Source organism: Temnothorax longispinosus, chromosome 1 (genome assembly GCF_030848805.1).
Source record: "Temnothorax longispinosus isolate EJ_2023e chromosome 1, Tlon_JGU_v1, whole genome shotgun sequence".
Lineage (NCBI taxonomy): Eukaryota > Metazoa > Arthropoda > Insecta > Hymenoptera > Formicidae > Temnothorax > Temnothorax longispinosus.
The window spans coordinates 7,065,837-7,086,594 of NC_092358.1; the positions used below are offsets into that span (position 1 = coordinate 7,065,837).

At 35.5% G+C, this 20,758-nt stretch overlaps 2 protein-coding genes across 9 annotated transcripts in view; one reads left to right on the top strand and one right to left on the bottom strand.

Moving 5' to 3' along the window:
• The window catches only part of LOC139821120 (uncharacterized), a 69,222-nt gene extending 50,592 nt beyond the window's left edge, over positions 1-18,630 (bottom strand). Inside the window, exon 1 of the mRNA XM_071791924.1 lies at positions 18,279-18,630. The gene's annotated coding sequence lies outside the window, so the exon portion shown is untranslated. The remainder of the gene's footprint in view (positions 1-18,278) is intronic.
• The window catches only part of Fmrfar (FMRFamide Receptor), a 54,008-nt gene continuing 44,680 nt past the window's right edge, over positions 11,431-20,758 (top strand). For 2 of the 8 annotated variants that reach the window (XM_071791936.1, XM_071791972.1), the window contains exon 1: positions 11,431-13,348. The gene's annotated coding sequence lies outside the window, so the exon portion shown is untranslated. Of the gene's footprint in view, positions 13,361-20,098; positions 20,260-20,758 lie in introns of those variants that run through there. The other 6 variants (XM_071791946.1, XM_071791962.1, XM_071791980.1 and 3 more) reach the window with 6 other exon arrangements.

The following is a 20,758-nucleotide window of genomic DNA, read 5'->3' on the forward strand; positions in this document are numbered from 1 at the left end:
AATGACGATAACAATATTGTATAAGATTTTCGCAAAATTGATTTTAATTGTGTTCTCAAATCAACGGTGATTAGACGCCCTATGTATTGCCCCAATGAACAGTGATTGTCAAAGTTTAGAAAAACATTTGCGATTTATTGCATGCGAAAATTGCATGCAACTTCGGCAGCTTCGGCCGCCATTCTTGAGTAGTTTCCGTTGTCGCGGATATACAAAAGTTAAACTTTCGCGTAAATAATGTACCGCGGTCGCTGAAATATTGCGTCATGTTCAATCATGCATATACAGACTATAGACCTTTAAAAAATTACATTGCTTATCAGCCAAAACTTCCGAATAGACGACTCCTTTTCGAGCAAACTTTTCAATTTATACTTAAACGATGCTATCGTCTTAGCATTTAATAGTAAATTTAACTTTAACTTAGTACATTTAAAAATCGTTATCTCTTTTCAATTAGTTTTGTGCAAACTTAAATTTTAGGCTTTAAATATCCTCGAGATATTTGATATGATAAAAATGAAAAAGTTGCGTCAAATAGTAACTGTTATCAAATTTCAACAAAAATAAAAAATTTGTTTTTTTAAAAACACCCTAGTAGAGCGATTCTATTGATTTCTCCCGTTCTAGTCTACGGAGAACGCAAATTTATTTCCTCGAATTTCCTCGAACGTATATCTTGCCAAATTCATCGAAACTAAGCAAAGAAGAAAAAAGATCGAGATTCTTTTTCGTCGAAAACTCGACGAAAAATTTTTACACGTTGCAATTGACAGTTTTTCATCGTTCACTATCGATTCAAGTTTTTAGCTACGTGTATACATTCCGGAGCTGCCTTAAATTACAAAGTTTGTCATCTGGCGAAGCTTGAAAGCCTTGCCGCATGATGGACGAGTATCAGACTCTTCCCTCTGTCACGGTGCTCCAATATTATCCTAGGGGAAATAAGTGTCACCGTATGCAGGACATGTTGAAAGCCTCTTAACTTTCTCAATAACATATATACATATATACATATATACTGTGACTGGCGCTTTTATGACTTACGACACAATCACTTTTCATGCGGATGCAACTATAGATTGTCTTAATAGCAAAACTTTTTCTACTAAAGTGTACCAGCTATCAGCATTCTTCAGCAGCGGCTAATTATTTTAAGCCACGAAAAAATCTTATTGTTAGCTAATTTTAAATTTAAGCAATAATTCGACAATAATCGGATAAATAATAATTTCGAGCATTTACACGGACAATAATACACTATTTTACCATTCTACTGCTGAGACAAGAACAATATAAAAATATTTAAAAACTGAGCAAAAATAGAGAATTTTATTAGTCAATAAAAATATATGACATATATATTACGTCAATTGCATATGTGTCGTGAAAAAGTTGACGAGTTAACGAGATCTATAAAAAAACTTGATTAAAAAATTATAAAAGATAAATTAAAAATGACTTAAGTATCTATATCAGAAAATTAATTGTATCAGCATTTGCTTGCATCTTTATATAAAGAGACCGGTTTCACGCGTATCGCATAATATCTTTTACGGCAAGCTATGTGAAACAAGTCTTATCTATTGTCAGTGCTTTTGGAAAGGCGTAGTAAGTAGCCAATTCACCAATGTCTTGTCCTACTTGTAGAACATACACGAAACCCCATGTTACACAATTCATGAAATTTAATATCTTGGCGTCTCCTGGCTATATATACATATATTCATCACGGTACACGTCATTTGGGAAAAGCAATTATTTATCTTGTGCCCTGAAATCCATCGCTGTCGCGTTGACAGTCCTAAATTAAGAGATGAAAGGTAAGAGAGATACAACTGATGCAAGAATTTTTTTAAAGATTTGGATACAGAGTATTACACAAGTAAGAATTTTCTTGAGATAAGAAATACAAATAAAGTAAATTGCTGTAAAATTAATAAAATTATAAGATTGATAAGATACGTTAAAAGTATTTATTGATCAAGAACAGAAAAACAATCTTAAAAATGTTGTTGATCCTTATATATTTATTACTTTAATAAATATCTAAATTTGTTTTAAGGCTAACATTGAAAAACGAATCTTTTTATTATATGCTATATTTTGTCAAAAATATTTCAATATTTTAACCTTATTTTAACTGAATTATACTTCAATATATAAAGGGTTTCATGAATTTTTGGGTAAATTTCCGTTTGAGATGAGCAATCAGTTTCCCCTGCAAACTTTAATTTAACCGCCCAGAAACGTTGAAGCATCGTGTACATATTGCAGAGATAACAGTCAAATAACCAAAGGTCGAGATAAATATTGCCAGTAGCGTTTTACAGACGAGTCGTATAAAAAAAAATACGTAAACACAAGCGACGTGATCGTATTGGAAGGATGTCGTTCGAAAAAGGTCCACAAAGGTAGCAACGTGGTTAAACCTTGAAAATTTGGCATTCTAGCAAGTAATTGAAATGAGTGATCGTTGATTTGCGCGCCGCCATCGAAAGAAATGTAATTAACGCGTTCGCGAGTGTTTTAACAAGCTTCACTTCACCGCAGATTGCCTTTGGCTTCATTATTGAAACGCCGACATCACGCACGAGTGACGCAAATTGCCCAAAGTTCGATGCCATTATCGGCAGATTGATTTTTACACGACGCTAATATCTGAAGTAAAATTTACTATCTATAATACATAGTCTTCATCTTTAGAATCTCTCGTTAAATATGGATTTAAGAATAAATTGAAGATTTAGAAATGAGTTTTTCAATTGAGCAATGTTCAATAAAAAAAATGCAAAGAAATACGGTTGCAAGCAATTGATAAAATTGTATAAATTAGGAGTCCGTTTAACGAATAAGGAAATATTTTTCTAAATGAGATCACAGCGCTTCGTGATTGTTTCTTGTCTTACTACCGTCGCCGCGTTGATTTAAGGGGCGAGCTACTCAGACGTCGTTAAAGTAATGCTCTGCATCCGCCTACGGTGACGAACGGTTCATCCTTCATCTTCTCGTTTATTGTACGAATAGCGCGATCACGATCGCCAGAATCGTCTGGCCGCATATTTATAGTCGATTCTCGACGAAAAACTGCTGCATTCTGTAAAAACAAACGAGATTTACGGATCCCGAGAATCGCGGGCACCAATTTGATTTAGTCATTTAAGAACCGGATATGAGAGAAAGAAACTTTAATTTTGACAACCCCCTGGAGAAATTCCTGGAACGTCTCATTAAAAAGATTGAACTCGTGGCTCACTGCGAAAAAATTATTCGCCAGGTCTCTTGTACTATAGTCGCGTCTTAGATATGCGCCTCATAAAATTGATTAATCGACGAATCTAAGCGAACGATATCTATGCAAACGTTCTATCGTGCTGCAGTCATGCCCATATATTGACACGTGCAATATATATGTATATAGTGATGTGCAGAAGTTGGAATCGACCGACGGAGAAGGTTATATATGTCGAAAAGATCTAACTACTGTTTATATTCCGTAGATAGCTTGTTTTAGCGGACAATTCTTTAAAATAAATGACTTACACAAGAGCTACATAGAGCATAAAATTATTTGTTTATTCGTATTAAATTATTTCTGCATGCACTAATTATTATTATTATTATTATTAGTTTTATGATATTTAAAAAATCGAAGTTAAAGCTTTCAACGCGGAGTATAATTCAAGAATGGTATTAATTAATTTTTTTATTTAGCACAATTATTAAAATGTGCAAGTATTAAATAGATATTAGATAAAAATGATTGATATATTAAAGATAGAAAGAGTTGAATCAGATCTTACTAAATATAAATAAATATAAAAACATCAAGTTTTTTTATATCATCCATGAGCACGTGAGAATCGTGGAAACATACGGATAAAATCGCTTATCTTTCCATATTGCGGAATAATCCTCTTGAAGTTACTCCGCGCAGCGTAAATCTAACTTGTATATGGTATTTCGTTCTGTACGAGAGAAAATACAATTCTCCGAGCTTCTCCGAGAAATTCGATTGAACCGACGATGCGAATGGCGTCACGCGATTTCGAGCTAGAAAATCTTCCCCCAAACATTCGCGAACGGAAGAGACGAACATAATACCTCTTCGGTGAAAGACACTCAGCTTCCTTTGTGCATATATATATATACATACGCGTCTTGTCTAACATTTTTGATTGAACATTTTAAAGTCAATTCCTACGTTCTTCGCATTGATCGTAATTTTTAACTCAGAATATATATAGATATCGAGATAGATATCTTTTATTTAGAACGAGAACAACAGACTGCAGAATCGCGCGACAGATTCAATGAGTTAAAAATTCGATCATGCATTATTCATATTATAAAAATTCAATTAAGATTAAATTGGACGGTCCTCTTAATTTCATATCTGCATTTACATTCTGTTCGATATTCCCATATATTTCTTATCTATTATAAAATACACAATATAGTGGCAACATCTTTCACGAACCAAGTGATTTGTGCACTGTAGTTGACAGAATGTTTTGATCATTCAGAAATTCGGCTATCCACTGAACTCCTGGCAATCCGTTATATCAAACGGCGAGTTTTCATCCGTATTGTGATTACATGAACTGGACCGGCGCGGGCGCGGCGGTGACCGGTGGAGACCGCGTTGAATTATAGCTATCGCTTATTCTTCCGTTGCGATGTTTGGTGCGCGAATACCGAGAGATATCACGGTTATATTTCTTCTCTTTCACGCGCTCGGAGACAAATTTCTTGCGTTTTTGAATTTCGGCCAAATAATTGACGACTTGTTGATTAATTGCAGTTTTAAAGATTTTCAGATCGTACATTTTTTGAAATTTCCAAATTTCTTGATAGTTATCGATTAAACTGTTGTAATGAAAAATAGAACGTTGTAATAATGAAAGTAGACTAATATAGTTGCATCCGTCTCTGCACAATATTACCATATATTTGACTTTTAATTTTTTATATCCAATACATATGGAGGCAAAAAATACAAATTATTTGTTATTTATTTGTTTAAATTATATTATTTCTTTATTATTTTTTATATTTTATATTTTTTTTATATATTTTACCCCAATTTTATTTTCTTTGCACAGTGCAAAAAATTCAGAGTAAAAAAATAAAGTATCGAAGTTACTATACTACATATTGCAGTTTTTCTCACGCTGGAGGCTAAAAATCAGAATTTCAATTAACAAACGACGTTTTCTTCACATTTGAATTAGATATGTCCAAATATGAATATCTAAATATATAGGTCATGATATTACACACGGAAAAAAGGGTTAATTTAACCTGTACATGCGCAGCTTTGCATATATGTAAAGCGACTTTTCAATGCTCCGTGTACTCTTCCATATGAAGTTTGAATTGAAAAGCGCTTTGCACATCTGTAAAGGGCTTTCTCTGCATGAACTTCATCGATTGTCTGCTATAGGTGTCGCAACAAAAAAAATTAGTAAACAATTTTTTAATTACTTTTTTTAAATTAATAAAGAAGAATTTTTTTAAGATTTCTTAAGTAGTCATTATTTATTTAAAAACTCAGAATGCTACGAAAAATTGCGCATTTCAGAGTTAATCCAATACCAACAATAAGTAATTCACCTGAATAGTGAACACGATCGATAGTGGTAATAAAAGAACTAATAATAACTTTAAAAAATGTACCGATACTCAAAATTTGTTTAATTTATATAATGATCGAACAACTGTATCTCACATATACATGTATTTCGAGTTATCAACGAAAATAACAACGTGTGTTGCAACCTAATAGTTCTCCGTCGTTAACCCATTTACATCCACAATCATTCTCATAAAATAGCTGCACGCCCTACAAGTGTGTCGCCTACCAAGCAACGCTGATGATTACTAATAGCACTTCAAATACGATTACAAGGGCATAAAATTACATCGTGTTATGATTTATTAGTTAGGTTGTAAAACATCGTACTGTTTGTAAAGATATGAAGATGTGTTTCGCGAGGGAATCTTTCTTCGCTTTCGTAACTTGACCCTCTTGAAGGCAGAGAATCCAAACCTAAACGATACACGACTCGCCTAGAGACCTCTTTATAATTTGCCGAAAAATTTTCGAGATTTTTGTGGCGTCCCTCGTAAATGGGAATTCAATGTTGATATAGCGAAAGGAAAAAGGTCACGGTTGGGAAATTCGACCTGTCCGTTATCGACCCATATATCAGTCCCTCCTTTAATCTTTAGGTACTTCCACGATGTAAGATGTAAGATACCTTTCCTTTGTTTCTCACTGTCATAAATTTCTATAAAATAATTTTTTTCTTCCCTTCTATAACTATATAAAAATAAAAAAGAGTATTTTCAGAAGCGTACATTCCCAGTAAACACCGATCAGTTATATTATACATCTACGTTATAATTTCTCACTCAAATGCAATATATGGTAATTATGTTATATTGCATTTACCTTTGTTGCTGATGCTCAGTGTTTACTGGGTTGTTGGTAATATAATTAATAATGTAAAAGTGTTTTTGTATTCTTAAAAATTTTAAATTGTTGTGAAATAATTAAATACTATATGACTGTCAATGCCAATTTGAAAAATTTGGCAATGTTAAAGGTATCTAAAAAGTAAGGCGAATTTTCAGAATATCTTTCGACGGTCGTAGCGAATAAATCATCTGAAGAAAATCACGCTGCTGGCGCACGTGCAACGTGCAACTTTCTTGCACGATTTATATTCAGCAGCCAACAAACGTCGTGCCCGCGAGTACTTTTAATAACTTTTGGCGCACAAATCGCAACCGCAACCGCAATTGCAGCTGTGTTGTATCACATTGATTATGTATACAGATGCATTACAATGAGTAACTTGGAGGATGATTTGATTAATCATGTATTCTGATAGGCGAATATAATGCGTGAGACTTCATCGATTAAAGCGATATAGTACGGAATCAATTACGTGAAACGTTATTTTGTATAACAATCGGACAAATCGAAAACCGGAAAAGATAACGAGAATTGCGAGAATAGCGCGGATTGGAGTCGATTATATCTCCACATTGCAATTAATCGATTGCTACAACTAATCATACGCGCAATTTCCGTACTACACTGTGTAATATTTGCTATATAGCTATATAACTATGCATCCTAGAATTGCTCGATAAAATGTAATAAGCGGTTAAAGCACAAAGTACAAGATATATTCTAAAAAATTGTAAGCAAAATTAACTGTCTTGCAATGTTTGCAAACCGAAATTTATAGCAAATTTTTATTCTACGCCTGTAATGCACATGAGTTATTAAATAAACTTTATAATTTTTATAATTATTTTCTTATTATCTTCATATTATTATATTTTACTTATTTAATTTACTTATCAATATTTATGTCTTTTGTTATTTGCTATAGCACAATAAAAGCATCGTGCATTTCAATTTATATGATCGTTAATTAATTTAGCTTTGTTGCCTCTGGCAATACCTTTAAACTAGCTTATACATCGGACGTTTCAACTGGGACAATCACTAAATGCGAGCTTGTGTAATTTTGCCTTATTGTGCGTTATCTGAGTCCTGAGGGCTAGAAAACTATAATACATCGGTTGTTGCTGATCAGTGACACAACGCAATTAATCTAGTCTCGTGAATAATACAACAATACCATTCTCACGCGGGATTCATCGGTAATCGCTTCCCTATGGACGTTTACTCGAAACATAATTAATGTTACTGCGGTATGATAAATAACAATGCAACCGTTCTCTCGAGCTCGTTCTTTTGAAAAGAAAATTGCACGATGGGTTATAATAAAAGCATTGCAACTGAAACTTTATTCATTAAGCTTAACAGAGAAAACGTAAAAGAAAAGAGCATAGTTCTATATTTAAAGAATATATTTAATGTAACCCGAGAAAAAAATAAGTATAATATAGTCAGATGTAAAAATACATTATTAGATATGAAAAGATCTAAATAACATGTAATTTTATATAATTATATATAATCAGATCCAAAATTTCGAATCTGATTATAATCATATAAAATTACATGTTACTTGTTAGATCTTTTCATATCTTATTTATACAATTAGTAATTATGCATTTATACATTTGATCATATTATACCCATTTTTTTCTCGGGAAGAGCAGTTCTATATTTATGAAGAATATATTAAAATTAAAATTAAAACAATTTTATTGTCTTGTTATTCATTTTAGATATTTAATTATATTAACAATCCTGAAGTTTGAATCAAAAAGAATAATGCATTTCTCTAATCAAGAGATAAAAACATTTTTTCTGTAAGCCACATTTTTAAATAAAAATTTTATTTCTATTTTTAAATCTCGAGCAAATTCCAATAACTTCAAAGCTCTCTTATGCATCCGTCCTTTCACTTCGTTATCTATGTATTACTACGTACTTTCTCGCCCCTATTCAAATAGTGTCGATTATACTTTTACAAAGATAGATCCTACGATCAAGAAATTGCGTTTCCTATTGAATCGTATATCGATACTATACTAATCTATAACCATGAGTGACAGCGTTACATCGCTATCTACTCTTCGCTGAGTACGTAGTTCTGTTACTGAAATCGATATTACGGCCAGGCTAATTTCGAGTACGAAAAGTCCGATAAAAGCGATGATAATCGACGATAATCGACGGTTTAAACTTGTATATCACATACGCCACTTTCGAATACAGGTATATATATACATATATCATACGTATTCGTGTGCTTTCTACTCTTACGTCTTTCTCACTCTTATTGTTGTGGTGTCGTAAAACAATTCGCGATAAATACTGGAACAGGTCTCGTAATTCGACGACCAATGCTTTATCGTGTACAATCCATGCTGTGGTTTATCGCGATCACTCAAAGGATATGCCACGATAAATCACAGCCGGAATTAACCATAGAGATCGTGACGGCTCTCCCGGCCCAATGTTCGGACTTTATTTTGATTTACGCCACGGATAAATCCGCGGTTAGTGGCATCGTGTAAAGATAATCGTTGCCTCGTGCCCTCGGAAAGATTGTCTATCATATTGATGGGCACGAAAAAGGCGAAGGGAAAAGAGATATCTATTTATTATTCTGGGTCAAATCCCGTCAGAATAAGTATAAGCATACGTGTTCAGAGAGAGATCTAAATCACTACTTTATCAGTTTGGGTTAAATAACGTACATGAGTAAAACACGTGTAAAACCACCCTCTATAATAATTTCCGTAAAATTCTAGAAACGAGCTATGTTTATAGAGCAATTTTATTTTTAGCCCAAGTAATTAGTAAAAATAAAATATTAAAATATTAAAAAGTGTATTATTTCATTTATTATTTTGCATAATTTTTTACTTGTTTTTAAATAAGAAAAATATTTGAGTTAACGGATGAATATTCTTGCAAGTTGAAATCTGAAGAGAAAGAAAAAAAATCAAAATTAGGAGGATAACCTATATAGATTAGGGAAAGAGGTATCGTTTCAATACGTCTTCACGCCTGACATATAAATAAGGAACGAGAAAACAGGAAAAAGGGCGACGAAATTGGATGAATCATAAAAGGGATATGTTGAAACGGGACATATCTTGGAGCTCATATAATAAACTCCAACAAGTGGAAATACGCGTGCGAACAAAAATACGAGGACAGAAACGCCAAAAAAATATCGGAGAGGAAAATACAGGAGCGCATGATATCAAAAAAGGAGATGCGAGCAAACAAAAACTCGAGTAGGAAATAGTATCGCTTTAGTGCAAAGGTCAAAGGGCGTTTAAAAAATGACGATAGAAACATTTTTTTTAATATCAGATGTTTGTGAATGAACGAGGTTACAAAATTTCTATTTGCTGAATTTTTTTCATAATCGAATATTTTGAACTTCATATAATTTGTACTTTGCAAGCCTTTTAAGATTATAAAAATTAAAATTATTATTAAAAAATTAATTTTTCTCATTTTTACAAATATATGTACGAATTTACATTTGAGTTATAACTTCCTAATTAATCTAAATAAACACCATTATAAAATATCGCAGATGCGTAGTTCGGTGATATCGACGATTAATATTAATAGTATGCGATACGCATACTATTAAACGCTAAAAGTAGCGTTTAATATATGGATTTTAAAATATAGATTGTGCAATCGTTTGCATAATCAAAAATTGCGCGATCCAGTTCCTGAATAAATGTTCCTGTAAAATATGTTTATTTTACAAGAAATTCAAAGAGCTGGACTCATGGATAAACAAATTTTTCCGTAACAAACATTCGACATAAAATAAGGCGAAAAAACCAGCAAGAGAATTAAATCCACGCGATATATCAATAGTTAAAGGTCAGGTTCATGGATCGTCGATCAAATCAGATTCAAGCATGAAGAATATATATCCGACAGACTCCTATAGCGTTGTTCTATGGAGATTTAGCAATTTTCTTGATTCAAATATCTCTCGGAATCTGATATTTTCGCTCTTCCTCATTCAAGAAAATTAAAATTGAAATAGAATAGTGAAAATAAGTTTAAAAAAAAACAAGAAAGGTAATTGAATATCTTTTCTATATTGGATATCGTTCAGCAATCCTTTTCCTATACACGTCGGCTAAATGTGAAGTAGTAGGGAAATCTAAAAGACACAAAGAGAGAGAGAGAGAGAGAGAGAGAGAGAGAGAGAGAGAGCGCAGATTTAGACGAGAAAAATAGAAATAATAACAGGTGCGAAACGTAGTAAGAAACTTTTAAGTCAGAGGCAACACTCGTTACCACCTCGGAGATTATCAAGGGTAACAGGTCCCTCCGCAGATCGAATTTAATTAAAATGTAATCTCGTCGAAATGTAATCTCTGAATCAAAATCCCATCGGATTCGTACCGCCCTTCTTGCTCGTCTCATTTGATTCTTGCGCGCAAAGAATTGAAATGATATCATAAGTATCTCGGATTCAGGCGCATGTATGTATATACGACAGAGAATATATCTTCTATTTACGTTCTTTAAGTTTAAACTATAGCGTATTACGACGCTCGGTTTTGAGAGCACCTATAATGCCGCGTATGAATGGCGCAGGGAACGAGCCAGACAAACGGGCCGGCGAACGAACGCGCGGACGTATATACAGACGTGAGAAAGAAAGAAATGTGCACGCGTGTATGATGGGAGAACGGAGATGGCTTCCGAAAGTCAAGTCGGAGCTAACAATAAGTCGCGTGATCCTCCGAAAGGGTGAAAGAGGCGCGGAGGAATAACGCCGAAGCCGAAGATCGACAGAGAAAGAACCGGGAGAGGAGAGGACCGGCACACAACACGGGGGCGAGAGTGCGCAGGCGGTACTCACTGCCAGGGTCACTCTCGTCGCACTCGCGACCATTCGCGTAGCGGTGCGACGCGCGGCGACGCTACGCGCCGCGACGCTTGCCGATCCTCTTCTCCTGGCTAGACGCACTTCAGTGCGCCGCGAGAGCGCTCCGAAACCGCTTGTTGATCTTACCGCCTTCCGTCAGAGCGAGCAACGCCGCGCCGCCGATCGTGGTAAAAAGCTTCGGAGGAAAGTGTTGAGAGTATAGCGGCCAAAAGTAAACGTCACGGAGTAGAACGTGTCGTGGAATAGAAGAATTAAATATTTAATAATTTGCGAGAAATAGTGCGTCGTTGAGATTCTTTGGCTTTAAAATCACCAGTGTTCGTCATGCCAACTAAGAAATGGTCACCGATGAACTTATCAATGAGTGTGTAATCGACGATAAATAATGAATAATAGTAAACAATGAATAATGAGAAATAAACACGAATTATTGAAAAAAAGACTGTTAATTTTTAGCAATAGGATTATTAATAAACAGTTACGGATAAAATTATTAATAAATAATTAAACCAGAATGCTCGCAAAAAAATAAGTAATGGTCGTATTTAAGATTGTTAACAGACTTAATGTGATTAACCAGTACCATGGCCAACATTTTCTGGATAGTTAATTACTAGTGGTCACCAGCAAAATTAATATTGATTCGAAACTGTTAATGATTGGTAATCATACTCGAGCTTATGCATGTGCGCTTACCGAATTAGCAGTAAATGGAAATCAATTTCAATCAAATTCAATTAAGCTTATACCATGAGTAATTGTTATGTGAGTATTAGGATTTATTGATAGAATAAATAAAATCTGACGTGAAGAATAAGTGCTATTGATAAAATCTTGAAAATTTCATTAGACTTTACTAGAGACGATACAAACCCCATGCGGACTTTGATAATAACCATCATAATCGTTAATGGATAAAGAATACCGCGAAACAGTGGCATCAACTAACGTGAATCGACATCTGGTATATGTTCAGCAGTAAAGCTATTTTCTCTTTCTTTCGACGAAGAAATGATAAATTAATGGATAACTATACTACAAAAATATTCCGGGGGATCGAAAAATAATCAATCGAAAACTTTTTCAAGAGAAAAACCTGAGATTGATCTGAGCTGATTAAGGAAGCTTCACAAATATTATCCTTCGGAGACAACGGGCTTCTTTTCTTTCCTTTTGAGGAAGATAAGGTGACTCATTCAGGAAGAAACAAGTGTATTAATGAATGGTGTCTTAGAAACATCCCAGGTATACAAAAGACGATCAACCGAGAGCTTTTTAAGAATTAAAACTAATCTTACTTGAGACTCCAAGAATCCTCAGATTATTACAGACTCTTCCTTTTATTTCTCATTAAGATAGATTATGCGATACAACAATGAAGATACAAGTTAATTAAAAAGTTCTCTTCTGAGGAAATACAAGGATTTACTTAAAACAAGAGAAACTTTGTGAACTTTTTTGTGAATCAATTGATTGGTCTTAAGACCCACACAGTTCATTAGCTCTTCGATTCAAAATGAATCAGAATTGTAAATCTGCGAATTAATTCAATATAAATTCTAGAAGTGTGTGACTCACTAAAAGCGCGAGGAGGAACTCACGAGCGAGATTAAGTGATACAAATCGGTGATTGGCGTGTTTGTGGACAATACCGTGAGCGCTAAGAGACCACCTTCGAGGAAGGCGGAGTGACTCACTCATCGATGAGCAAGGATCAGCGATATCTTCGAGCGCGAAATTTGCGAGACGTTCCTCAAATTTTCGAGCGAAGTGTATCAGCAGAAGCGAGTTCCGCGATTCTCCCTGCTCTTGATAGACAAAGTTATGATTAAGTCCGATGTCGTGGAAGTGACGCGAAGTATACTTGATTCTATATGCCCACGCGAACAGACGCGGCTCACGGTGATGAGAATGTCAGGTGACGCAATGATAAAGTTCGAGTGTCGCATGATCGACGAGGAGACTAACGACAGGTGATTATGCAGGTGAAACCCCAATCGAGATTTCGCGAGAGATCGCGTAGCGTCCGCCACGGACGTGACACTAGTCTATTAATAGTTTCGCGTATACAAAATTTCACGACATTCTATGCGAACAGCACAGCAATTTTGTGGATGAATAGCATGCGACGCTGTTACATGCCATCGTAAATTTTTCGCGAGCAATATTTCGACATAATCGTGATAATCTCTGAGAGAATGGACGAGATTTTATTTTTCATCGTATAAAAATTTCACGATTAGACACTTTATTTCTCGGTGCAAAATTAGATTTTTCAGCGCGATCTTGTTGCAAATATTAAAAATAGATCAAAAGTTATTCACAAAAATTATTACAAAGCTAAAATTTTGTACGTTTGTACTATATATGAATATCAGTCAATAAAATGGAATTTTTACTGTCAATTGTGGTAATTTAAATATATTATTAACAGATGCAAGAAAGTTGATTAACATACAAACATCAGATAAATAATTAAGACATAGATATATATTTTAGATATTAATTTTTAAATCAGTTTACACAACGAAAGTTTATATCTAACTTTATTCTTTTTGTGGATAATTTAGTTCATTAAACTCATTTTTTATTGAAAATAAGTGTACTTTCTCCTATGATGTGACAATAATATCTAGTTAAAAATTTTATTTTAGATGGAAACTTTAGAACACATTATGCATCATCGCTCATAAGCCGAAGTATTCCCTTCATTGCGTAGCGCATTAGTTCATTGAGACGCAAAATGGCTTCTTTTCATCCGGGTGCTCTCTACAATAAAGCATTGTGACTTTCATGTATTATGATGGTATTTCAAATCTTATCATGGCTATATGTATACCTATATATTTTACATTTTATAATCCATTATATAATGTAACTTATGAAGAAAATATCCCAATGAATTTGATGAAAAATCAGAATTTATACTCCCCGAAAAAAGCAGCTCATCTCAGATATCTATTTCTGTCACGTCTTTTTCGACATTTGAGTAACGAGGCTGCTCGACCATTAGCTTCACCCTCGAATTAACGCTTATTGTTAGCCTCCTGACATATATCGAAAAAATCTTATTTTCGCAATATTACATGACGTCGAAATAATCACGAAAGAAATCACGAAAAATTATTTTATGAAAATTATATAGTTTCGCAACTCTATTTAAAAAAGAAATTCTTCTGGCGTTACATAAATATAAAGCAAAATTACATTGACTCAATATACTCAACTTATCGATAACAAAAAAATTATTACGTTAAGACACTAAAACGAATTTTATATTATAAATAAACTGATATTAGGAGTTAACTAAGTTCCCGGCGAAATTTTTCACAAAAATATTTTCCATTTGCATCTACCACTTTTTGCCATGAAAGAATGTCTCGTCTTTTGATGCGATGAATTGTCTCATTTTTTAGCATCTGCTTCATTTGTAAAAAATAAAGTATGTATCGGAGAGGCTGTGCTGCATCGACCGGAACAAGTGATAATCAGACGACGCGATATCTGGAGAGCATAATGCTGCGTGGGAAAGTACATACTTCCTATTCGAGATTATACAGCGTTTGTTTGACCTTATGAGCAACACGAGGGCTCGCATTATCATGGAATAAATTGTCTTTGCGTCGTTTCGAGGCATACGCCGGCCGTTTTTCTTGAAGCGAAACGTCACGTGCATCAATTATACTGTTTGAACGAGGCACATCAAGAAAAACGACCGGTAAAACGACGCACAGACAATTTACTCCATGATAACGCGAGGCCCCACGTTGCTTATAAGGTCAAACACACGCTGTATAATAATTTTATTTAAAGAAATGCGTAGATACTTTGATGTATTTTTCTCGTGATCTCATATCCTATATATTCGCGCATTACAACATAATAAAGCGAGCTATTGAAACTAAATACAGCGAAAATCATTACAATAATACAAAACGAGAAAAGTGATACAAATAAAATACAACGTTTCCTTCAAATCAATTTTTCCGTAAAAATACGCGATCGCACACACACGAAAATCTACGACCTTTGACAAGACTTATTGCGATCTCAAATTGCACGACGTAATGAGAAAGCATTCAGGAAATAAACGTCGCCAGCAAGATTGAATTATGAGCGGGGAAAGCGGTAAAAGCGAACAAGTGGAGTGACAAATTACGATTACGATAAAGAGAATCGCAATTTTTATACATGAGCTTTATAACTTCCGCATAATAAGGCAAATCGGAGGAAAAAGACAGAGGATATACGACGGGAATTGCACATATGTATAACGAAACATCATAAATGACATACTCTTGAATTTATGATCAAAGAACCAACCACAATCACCAAAAGGGAATTATATGTTCTATATCTCAAATGTAAGTCGCTTAACATCATGACCCCGATCATGACTCGAGATAAATGTGATTTTAAATTTAATTTCTTCATCTGCAACACTTGCTTGATTTCAATTTTTAACGATAATATTGTAAAAATGAAAAGTTTTATTCAAGAAATATACTGCTAAATAAGAATAGGGTAAACTCGGGTAAGATGGCCATACAGGAAAGATGACCATGTTCATTCGATGTTTCATGGCGAGCTAGATTGAAAAAACATAGGTTATTGGCCATCTTTCCTGTATGGCCATCTTACCCGAGTTTATCCTAGATAGTCGATTAGTCTATACGATCAAAGATGATTGATTTTAATAAAACTATAATAAATTTAATAAAAATTGTGATTATAAAAAAGTATTCTGAATTATAATATTCGTCAAATTGTTAAATGTGTAACTGGCATCTCCTTAACAAAGTTCTTAATTTTCGAGAATAAAAATAAACTATTATTTTCCATTAAATAAAATTAACTTCATAATAGAACAGATTCTGTTGACAAACTTTTCTTTATTGTTGATTTTACATTTTTAAAATAAAAGCTTAATTCCTGATCTATTGATATTTTGTCAGCAGTTGTTTCAGTCCTTATGTCTAACACATCCAGTGGAAAAGTTAAACAACGAGAATTTAAAGCATTGCAGTCATGAATAATGATGCGTCAACAGTACAACCGACCTTTAAAGGCAGTAATGAAGATCTCTAAGGATTCATAGCTTTTAATGTCTATATCTACACGTGCAGGCCCTTTTAGATTATTAACCCTCAGAGAGAAAGAGAGAGAGAGAGAGAGAGAGAGAGAGAGAGAGAGACCAGTTATAAATAGCCAGCTGTGTGTGTAATACAAATAAGACCAGAGCATTTATGCAACCGATATTTATGATCGGATCGATAGCCTTAAGTACATCGAGAGCTTTAATTAATTAACGATCTGATTTATGGTTTAATCCTAGTTAAATCGAAATTACATCTATGGAAGATATACTGTAACATCTGCAATATCTATAATATCTGAAATATCTGTATCTAAAATTTTATTAAGGAAAATTTATTTCGGACTGACCTTGTATGAAGCTCTCGTCTAATTATGCATTTGAAATTTATCGAAGGATTTGAAAATCTAATATTTAACTTTGCGCGACTATCTCTAGAAGTTCTGTAAAATAAATTTGACTCCAATTTTAAGAGAAAATTCGAAAATTCTATTATATACCATGAGTAAAAGTTTTACACGCTGCCCAAGAAAATTATTGTGTCTCATATCCGTTTATTATTAAATCCTTTTCTGGCTTTAATATCTTTTCTATATTTAATATATTACCTAATAAAATTCTCGTTAAAAATCAACTCAGAAATTTATCAGAAAAATTATTCTTACATTTCAGTGTAGCAAAAATAAACTGTTATAATCATTTTTTTGTACATAAATAATTTATAAATATATTATCTCTGTTACACTAATGAAAAAAGGATATTTTATGAAATTAATTTACAAACTTCGATGTGATAATACGGAAGAGGACGCTTCATATAAAACCGGTTGCTACCGCCATGGTCATTGCGCGCGTATCATTTCTCCAAAATTGCATTAGCAAACTAAACGAAAGCAGGATCAGTTTGAAACTTCGTAATGGCTAATTAAAGAATACGTGATCGTCACGCTTTCGTTAAACTGCTGTAATTGCATCAGCAATGACGAAATAACTGGTGTAAAACTGAAGTGAACAGGCTTTAATAAGTTATCGAGCGAAAATTTAACTTCATCGATACAACTTTCGTTCTGTGATAGGATTAACGTAATAACAGATGCACGTAAATGGCAAATGGCAGCGGGAGCTCGAAAATATCGTGACTATATTTTATTCTTTTCATTATTTATTATTCCGATTACGCAATACGAGAAATAAAAGAAATTAAATTATTTAAATCACCAGGGGTTTCTAGAATTAAAAATTTTCTTTGACTGATTATTACCGATTATTATTAATTATTCTCTGATCGCATTAAATTTCCATGACAGACATTTTTCGCTAAATTTAAAATTAAAATTGCTTAAACGGGATTTTCCAGCGATCATCTGTTGCTTAATTTTTTATTTAAAATATCTTCTAACAAAATATAGAGAATTTGTATGTTATAACAAAAGAATGTTCAGTTAACTGTGTCTTTTCGTGTAATACAAAATCTGACGTAAATATGAGGAGTTATATTTCTCAATTGTTAAGAACAAAATTAATCCACGGCGAATCAGTCGATTATTGCGACTGAACGGTCGCGAATTGACCTTTGGCCGGAAAATTGACACGAAGGCGGGTCGTGTTCTGCGAAGTAATTCGATCGCGCGTTTCCCATCAGGATTGAATTTTTAACCTCGCCTTGCACACATCAATCATCCCGCTAGATTCGCGAAATTATTTTCGCGACGTTTCTTCTTGCATCCGCGATCTAAAGCGGACGGAATGGAAGAATCAATCGCGCGGCTAATGTACGTATAGGTATAGTACAAATCGAATTCACTCACAAGTGAAGTCGTCGAGGCACCCTCGCCGCTGCAGCGCCGCTGTTGCAACCTGCACCGCCATTGTACGCCCCGCCGTTGCACCCCCGCCGAACTGTTCCATTGTTCCGGAACACTCGCTCACGCTGCTGACGCATCGATCGGAAAAGCGCGCAGTTAATTACAATCGTATGCTAATTAGCATTACAATCACGGCATTCGCGACGTGATTTCGACGAGCGGGCAACGCGCGCGGGACGGAAATCGATCGCTCGCCGTTTTTTTTTCTCTGGCACACGTACGCACAAACGGAGAAACAGTCCGCGCGGGCTGGCTGCGGCAGTCGCTAACGATCTCGACGTTTCGCTTCGCGGCACTCCCGACGTTCATTACACGCGCGGCGATGCGATCGGAACGAGCGAGCAACACGACGACGCGAAGCCTCGACGGCGGCGACGGAAGAATTCCCCGATGCGGCTTGCGGCCAGTGCGAAAAAATCGCGTCATCACGCGCGGCCAACTTCGCGCCGTGGCGACTCGCCGCAGCCGAGTCGAATCGATGGATCGATCGCCGCGTATCGATTCGAGAATCTATCTCACACACATCCTGTCCGCACACTTGGGCCGCGTTCAGAAATTCAACCTGGGTAACTCTTAAGCCCATTGCACAATGCCAGGCAACAGGCAATAGGAACAGGAAGTGACCAAAAAATATCGTTAATTACAACCTAAAAAATTCGAATGCTGCGATTAGTTGGCAACAGGCAATACAGAATTTCCAACGTGACGGAAACTGTGTCTATTGCCTGTGTCACTGTTTATTCTGCATTTATACATGATTTCTGATTTCTATTCCTTGTTCCTATATTGCCCGTTCCCTGGCATTGTGCAAGGGGCTTTAAAAGCCACTTTGACTAAATTCCGATTAACTAAATCGTTGATTAGTCCACTGGAAATGACCAATCGCATTTGTCAATCTTTTTAAGGAGCAAATGCGATTGGTCATTTCCAATGGACTAATCAACGATTAAATTAATCGGAGTTTGGTCCAAGTGGCCCTTATAAGACCGGTATTCATATAGTCGGATCTTATATTTAAAACCGTCAATCTTAAAATGTCATAAACTAATCACAGAACGTATTAGCATCTTAAGACATTACTTAAGACGGTCTCGAAATAAGATCCGACTATAAATACCGGCCTAAGCTACAGTTTACGAATTACGTCACGTACACTATAGCGTTAGTAAGGCCCGGGCACATATAGAACAACTTAAGCAATAAGGAAATCAACAGTTTGAATTCGCTACTGCTTACGTTATGCCTTGAGTTCTTGACTGTGATTGGCTGATTTGCTTATACCGCTTAAGTTCTTATACCGCTCAAGTTTTTCTATGTGCACGGGCCTTTACCTAGGTGTGCCTAGGCGTAATTCCTGAACGCACTCCTCTGCTGCGTATTCGCCCGCGATCGCGATGAAAAAAAACGCGACGTGGTTCACCGAACGCGGTTAATATACGCACTGCGTGGTTCGGGGACGCGACGCGCCGTGACGTCACGACCGTGACCGTGCCAGTCAAAACAATAAAGGACGTACGTACGCGCGTCGTTGAATAAGCTTCGTAAACAAACCCACCCGTCATCCGCCCGCGCGCGCGAGAAAGCCCGGAAGATCTCGACTTGTTTACGTAACAATCTAATCTCGATTCTGCCCCGTCCCGATCGCCCCCGATAATCCCGATGAGGATCAGTCGTCCTCGGCGTCGCGATACACTCGGCGCCAGTGTCGCGCCGCTTACTTCGCGTCACTCGCGCGCGTTTCTTTCTTTTCTCCGTAAATCCGTCGGGTAAGAGTATTCTCGTTCTCACTAATTAGTTCTCATTAATTGGCACGCCGCGCGATCGTATTTAGCGATGCTTAATTTTTTTCGCGTTTTTCTCGTGGGTGAAACGAACAATGGCACGGGACGCGCAGCGTCAGGAAGCAGCGAGGCAGCGGTGGCGGGTGAGTAAATTCGATCACCACATTTACGGCGATCTAATTGCTATTCATTTAACTTTGCTCGGTGACGGTGCAAAGTATTGTCTCGTTAAAATAATCGCGCACTGGCGAATAAATTTATTTTGTTATCGCTCTGCCACGTGCGGCTGCTTTTATTTGCCTTCGCGGCTAGCTGAACGATGAAATGATCAAAAGTTGCGGCGTATCGAGGCACAAAAATTGTTACTTTATCGAGTGCGTTATAGATCGAGTGCGTGAAACAGCGAAAACACACGCATACGCGCATTAAACGTGATAAAGTTCATTTAACCGTTGATACGCAATGAGATTTTTGTGCGCAAGTTTAGGTGCAAATTGTAAAGTGCAAATCCGAGAAAGTAATACCTTTTCAATCTCGTTTGCGTGATTCAATACGTACCTATATAGGCACTAAATTTCGAAACACAATAAATCCGTTTTCGACGCGCCGTTTCGAAAACGGAAAAATAAAGCCTGTGGCGCG